At 46.0% G+C, this 6,264-nt stretch overlaps 1 protein-coding gene across 3 annotated transcripts in view; it reads right to left on the bottom strand.

Annotated features, from left to right (window-relative positions):
* Positions 1-6,264, bottom strand: part of Dab2ip (DAB2 interacting protein) — a 179,422-nt gene that overhangs the window by 158,345 nt on the left and 14,813 nt on the right. The window lies entirely within an intron of this gene.

Here is a 6,264-nt window from a genome sequence, read left to right as displayed (position 1 = left end):
GACACCTGTACCCTTCACTAGACACCTGTACCCTTCACTAGACACCTGTACCTTTCACTAGACACCTGCACATTTCACTAGACACCTGTACATTTCACTAGACACCTGTACCTTTCACTAGACACCTGTACCTTTCACTAGATGACACCTGTACCTCTCACTAGATGACACCTGTACCTTTCACTAGATACCTGTACCTTTCACTACACAACACTTGTACCTTTCACTAGATACCTGTACTTTTCACTAGACACCTGTTCCTTCATGATACTGATTGTGGTTGGTGTTAGGGGGTCCTGAGTACAGAGTCACCATTACATCACTGCTGACTCTCAGCAAGGGCTCTAGCACGTAGTATGTGCTCAGTAAACATTTGCCAAAGGGATGAACCCAGGCCTACTTGCACACTTCCACATATCGACTCTCATCATAGGACATTGTTGGTTACCAGAATTTCCTCCATTTCTCTCTGTGGCTGGAGACAAACAAGTCTGAATGCTTGAGCAGGTAGCTGTGTATTCTCTCACTCAGTTCTCACAACCTGCTCTGAAGAGGTTCCACTTTGGATTATGTATTTCATTTATTTATTTATTTATTTATTTATTTATTTATTTATTTATTATGTACACAGCATTCTGCCTACATGCCAGAAGAGAGCACCAGATAGATGGTTATGAGCTACCATGTGGTTGCTGGGAATTGAACTCAGGACCTCTGAAAGACCAGACAGTGCTCTTACCCTCTGAGCCATCTCTCCAGCCTGTATTATGTATTTCTATTTGACATTTAAGGAAATGGAAGCTAAGAACAGCATGAAAATGGCTGAGCCAGTATTCTAAGCCTGTTTGGTTCTAAATCTAAGTCTTGTAACTGCTGCCACATCATCGTCTTTCTGCGTACTGTGTGCTATAGCTGAATAAAATAGCTTACGACTTAGGCTCTTCCAGGGGGGGTCAGATGCTTGCTAGTGGAAATGGGATTCAAAGCATGGTGGAGATATGCCTTGGTAGAGAGTGTTTGCCTAGCATGCACAATGCCTTGTTCCACAGCCAGCATCATATAAAGTGGACATAGTAGTGAATGCTTGTGACCCCAGCACTTGGGAGGTGGAGGCAGGAAAGTCAGATCAAGGTCATCCAGAGTTACATAGGGAATTCCAGGATAGCCAGGGATACGTGAGACCTTGTCTCAAAAAACAGACAAACAAGCAAAAACCCAGGGTCCAAAGTATCCTCAGATACTCACCCAGGCTCAGGCTCATGGGACTCCTACAGCAAGAATGGCAGGCGTGGCAGCGAGGGGTGGGGAAGCAGGGAGGAGAAAGAATAAAGTGGAAATGAACTTCTGCCTTGGTGGGGTCTGGGAATTAAACACTGGTGTGAGCCCCTTGGCATGGAGGAGAGGCTGAGTGATGCTGGTTCCGGCATGGAGAGGAGCAGTCCTGTGGGTGTCTAGTCAGGTTTCAGGGCTTTGATTTTGCCGCTGCAGCTTCTCCCTGTTGTTTATGTATTCTCTGAGTCAATAATGGGGCCCCCTCTGGGCAGGCTCTGAGCTGAAGGCTGGGGACAAAGGTGAAAAAACCAGTGAGCTGCTCCAAGGTATTAGGGAAAGAGGCAGACTATGGTGCCAGCAGAGCCACTAGGAACTTCGCTGTGGCCTGTACAGGAGTCCTCCCACTAAATACTGAGCATAAGCTGGAAAGTTAGTAACTATTAGGACAAAGGAGGGGGCTGTGGTCCCTAGTGCTAGCCTGAGTAGGAGGGTACCTCCCAGGGAGGTGACCTCTTAAAGTGGAAGATACAACCAGGCAATGAGGGGATAGCCCATGCTAAAGCATGGTACAGCCTGTTATGCGCAGGCTCAACAGTTAAGCACCTCTGTGCAGGCATCAACCTCAAGCAGGAAGATGGGAGGAACGCTGGGTTCTTAGGGCCCTGAATGCAGTGACCAGAAGCTCAGGTTTCTTGGAGAGGCACTGACTTGCATGATCCTGCAGGCGGGATCTATAATCTGGAGAATGAAGGTGGATTTAAAGGGAAAGGCAAGAGACTATCCTGGGGATGGCCCAGGAAGGGAACAGGAGGTGAAGACAAACAGCCCAGGAGGGTTCAGCCAGAAATGAAAGATCCAATATGGATGGCTGCTGAAGGGATAATTTTGTGGGAGGGTATGTTTCAAGCCCTCTTCTAGAAAGAAGAGCCTCTTTCTGAGGCTGGGGAATGACTCAGTGGTAAAGTACTTTCTGTGCAAGCATGAAGACCGAATCTGTGTCCCCAGCATCCACATAAAAAACCAGATACAGCTGGCACTTGCAATCCTGTTGCTAGGGGATTCATGGAACCCAACTCACTGACAGTCAGTATTGTCAATTCGTGAGCTCCAGGTTCAGTAAGAGATTCTATCCCAAGAGATAAAGTCGGGCTAGAGAGACAGCTCAGTGGATAGGAGCACTGATTCTTTTACAGAGGACCCAAGTTCAATTTCCAGCACCCACATGGTGGCTCACCACTATCTGGACCTCCAATTCCAGAGGATCTGACATCATCTTCTGGCCTCAGGGGTAGGCATGCAAATGGTGCACAGACATGCATGCAGTCAAAACTTCCATACACATAAGATAAACAGAAATTCAAATAAAGATAAATAAAATAAATAAAAGAAAAATGTAAATGGCAATGGGGAAGAGGCAGATTAACCTGAGACATACGCAGAAACTGGAGGTAATTTAAGAATGAGATGTGGCCAGGAAACAGAGGGAGCCATGGCTATAACTTTTCTTTTGCTCTCAGAAGAAAATGAGGTTGGCTCCTTAGGAAAAGGGCAGATAATAAAATAACAACAGCAGAAAACAATTATCAGAGCACATGATAAATATCTTCACAGCAGGGGTGAGGCGTGAGGGGTTTCTCGTGTATAGGAATTTGCCAGGCTGTGTGCCTGCCCATAGAAGGAGGTCAAACTGAACAGAGGGCGTGGCTAGCTGGTAATGTGAGGGGCTGTGTGTAGGATGGCCAGATGAAATACAAGGTGCCTGATTTAAATCGTTTGCATGAGCAGTGACTGCTTTTAAGTGTAAGTATGTACTCTGTAATATTTTTATATACTTATACTAAGACATTCTCAATTGTTTATTCCCTGTGACTCCGTTGATAGAGTGGTTGCCTAGCACATATGAAGCTCTAGGCTTCATTCCCAGCACCACAGAAACTTGACTTGGTGGTGCATGTCAGTAATCACAGCCCTCGAGAAATGTAGGCAGAAAAATCAGATCTTACTAATTTGAGGCCAGCCTGGATACCTGGAGGCCTGCCTCAGAAATAATCAAACTAATGGTAAATAATAACATAAAATGTGCATGATACATGTATGCATAGTTTTATGTCAACTTCACACAAGCCAAAGCCATGAGGGGAGGGGAGCCTCATTAAGAAAAAAAGCCTTCAGGCTGGAGAGATGGCTCAGCGGGTAAGAGCACTGACTACTCTTCCAGAGGTCCTGAGTTCAATTCCCAGCAACCACATGGTGGCTCACAACCATCTGTAATGGGATCAGATGCCCTCTTCTTCTGTGTCTACAGTGTACTTGCATACAAAGAAAGAAAGAAAAAAAGAGAGAGGGAGAGGGAGAAAGAGAGAGAGAAAGAATGAAAGAACAAACAAAAGAAAGAAGCCTTCATGGGGCTGGAGAGATAGGGTTAGGGTTAGCTCAGTGGTTAAGATACTGGCTGCTCTTCCAGAGTACCTGGGTTCAATTCCCAGCACCCACATGACAGCTCATAACTGTCTTAGTTACAGTTACAGAGGATCTGAAACCCTCACACAGATATATGCAGGCAAAATACCAATGCACATAAAACAAAAATAAATCATTAAAAAAGGAAATGCCTTCATAAGATTGGCTGTAGTCAAGCTTGTGTGCCATTTTCTTATTTAGTGATTGTTTTCTTATTTAGTGATTGTGGGTGGTGCCACCACTATGCTGGTGGTCCTGGGTTCTATAAGAAAGTAGGCTAAGCAAGCCATGGGGACCAAGCCAGTAAGCAGCATACACAGTAATAAACCTAACTAGGACAGTACTGCTCCTCTCGTGTTTCAAGCATCAGAATCATTCTTGAGTGTGATAGTGTCCCAGCCTGTGGCCAGAACCCTGCCTGGAACCTAGAACATTACTCCTGTGGGCTTGACATAGCTAAAAGATCCTGAGCCTCTGTTGTGTGCCTGCTTCTTAGAGTGAAGAGTCCCAACAGTATGTAGAAAGGTCGGAAGAGAGGAGAGTGCAGCCACTTTAATCCAACTGCATAATGGAGTTTCTCTCCCTCTTGACAAAGGGCCCTTTTGGAATCAGACATGGCGCCCAGCTTCTGCTGCAGGAAATATGCACTGCTCACATTTCTGTTTCAAGCTCTCCCAATCCCAGACGAGAAAGGTGATTTTTTTAAGGCTCATTAGCATAATTACCTGCCTGCAACACTATAGAGAAGCGATCAGATGAGCCTGCAAGTTTTGCAGTTATTTGGAGTAAGTCACCTGAAGTTCACCTCCATCAGGATTCATGGCTGCCTTGTGTAATCATGGGGAATTATTTGGTAATAGCAGAGGTACCGTGATCTAATTTAGTTTTAATGCCAGGAGGTGCCCTTCCAGAATTATCAGCCTCAGAGCAATTCTAACTTCCAGGTTTGTTTCACTTTCTGGAGAGGATTTGATTCAAGGCACCTGAAGTTCCTTGTTTATCATCCCAAGCCATCTAGGGTCGCAATGGATCCTACCTCCATGCCTTGAAAAACAGTGCTGAGAGCAGCCAGGCCACAGGAAGCGAGGGTGGACACCCAGCTAAATGGAAGCGCTGGGTGGAATTTGATCCATCAGGTATTTGCTGGGAGAGCCCTAATTTCCCTCCCACTTATTACCTCGTTCTTCAGACAGCCCAGACTCTGCTGTTATTTGGGTAAAACTAATGATAGTCATAGATGGGAGCCAATTTTAGCTGTTTTAACACTTAACCACACATCGCATCCTGTGGAGGAAGTGGCTGCTGCCGTGTGCACAGATGGGGACACTGAGGCTGAGAGAGTGAGACATTCACTTCCTGTCATACAGTGAGTAAGAGGAATAGCTGGGGTCTCGACCTTCCCGAATTCATACTCAGTAATAATCATGCCTGAGCCAGGCATGGTGGCACCTGCCGGTCATCTCCAGCACGCAACAGCAGAGGAAGACACAACAGAGTTCGAGCCAGCCTGGTTTACACTGTATGTCAGGCCAGTCAGGGCTTTAGAGAGAGACCCTGTCTCATTATAAAAGAAAAGGAGGAAGAGGAAGAGGAGGAGGAAAAAGGAGAATCTAGAAGTGTTCAGTCACTTTAACTCCTTATAATCACCCAGAAGTGATTGCTGGTTTTTTGTTTGTTTGTTTTTTATTTATTTATTTATTTATTTTATTTTTTGCAGAAGAGGTCTGTTTGGCTAAAGTAGATGTAGTGAGGAGATGGAAAAGTCAGGAATAGAACCAAGATTCTAATCCTAAAGCCACTGCAGCCTTGGCCGTAGTTAGAGCCTTGTGAAGCGTGTGGTCAGAGGCTGGGTCCAGGCTCTCAATGCGGCATGCCCAGCTGCCCAGCTCTGTTCTTTGCTTTCAGCTTCAGGGCAGAACCTCCTCCCTGCACCCACTTCTCATTCAGAAGCCAGGGTCTTCTGTTGTCATCCTGTGTGTTAACAAAACCTACTTTAAGATGCTTTGTCCACGACTATCCTTCCGGCAGAGGGTGGTCTAGTTCCACAGGAAGGGTCAGGAGGTAGACTGGCTTGTCACCATTCTCCCTGGGGACTGAGGCCACACCCAGGCCTCTCTAGGCTTTGTCTTCCCATCTCTATAAGAAGACAGGGTTAGGCTCTTTTACTGAATTTGTGGCCTGGAGCTCAGCAGTCCTCTTGATCCTCTAGCACTAGGATTAGTCCCATTTCCAGGTTTTAGAACCAGCTCTTTAAGCCAACAAGCTGCAGGACTCATGCTTGTCTCATTTTGTGGGGAGGATGGGGAGGATGTGGAGAGAAGTTGTCTGTTTGTTTTGAGACTGAGTCTGCTTTAGTCATTGTTCTATTGCTGTGGAGAGAAGCCATGACCAAGGCAACTCTTATAAAAGGAAGCATTTAATTGGGGGCTTACAGTTTCAGAGGGTTAGTCCATTGTCATCATGGTGGGGAACATGACACTGGAACATGACACTGTAGCTAAGGGCTACATCCTGATCTCCAGGCAGAGAGAG

This window comes from Mastomys coucha, unplaced genomic scaffold, assembly GCF_008632895.1.
Source record: "Mastomys coucha isolate ucsf_1 unplaced genomic scaffold, UCSF_Mcou_1 pScaffold15, whole genome shotgun sequence".
NCBI lineage: Eukaryota > Metazoa > Chordata > Mammalia > Rodentia > Muridae > Mastomys > Mastomys coucha.
This window is presented reverse-complemented; position numbering and strand designations above follow the sequence as displayed.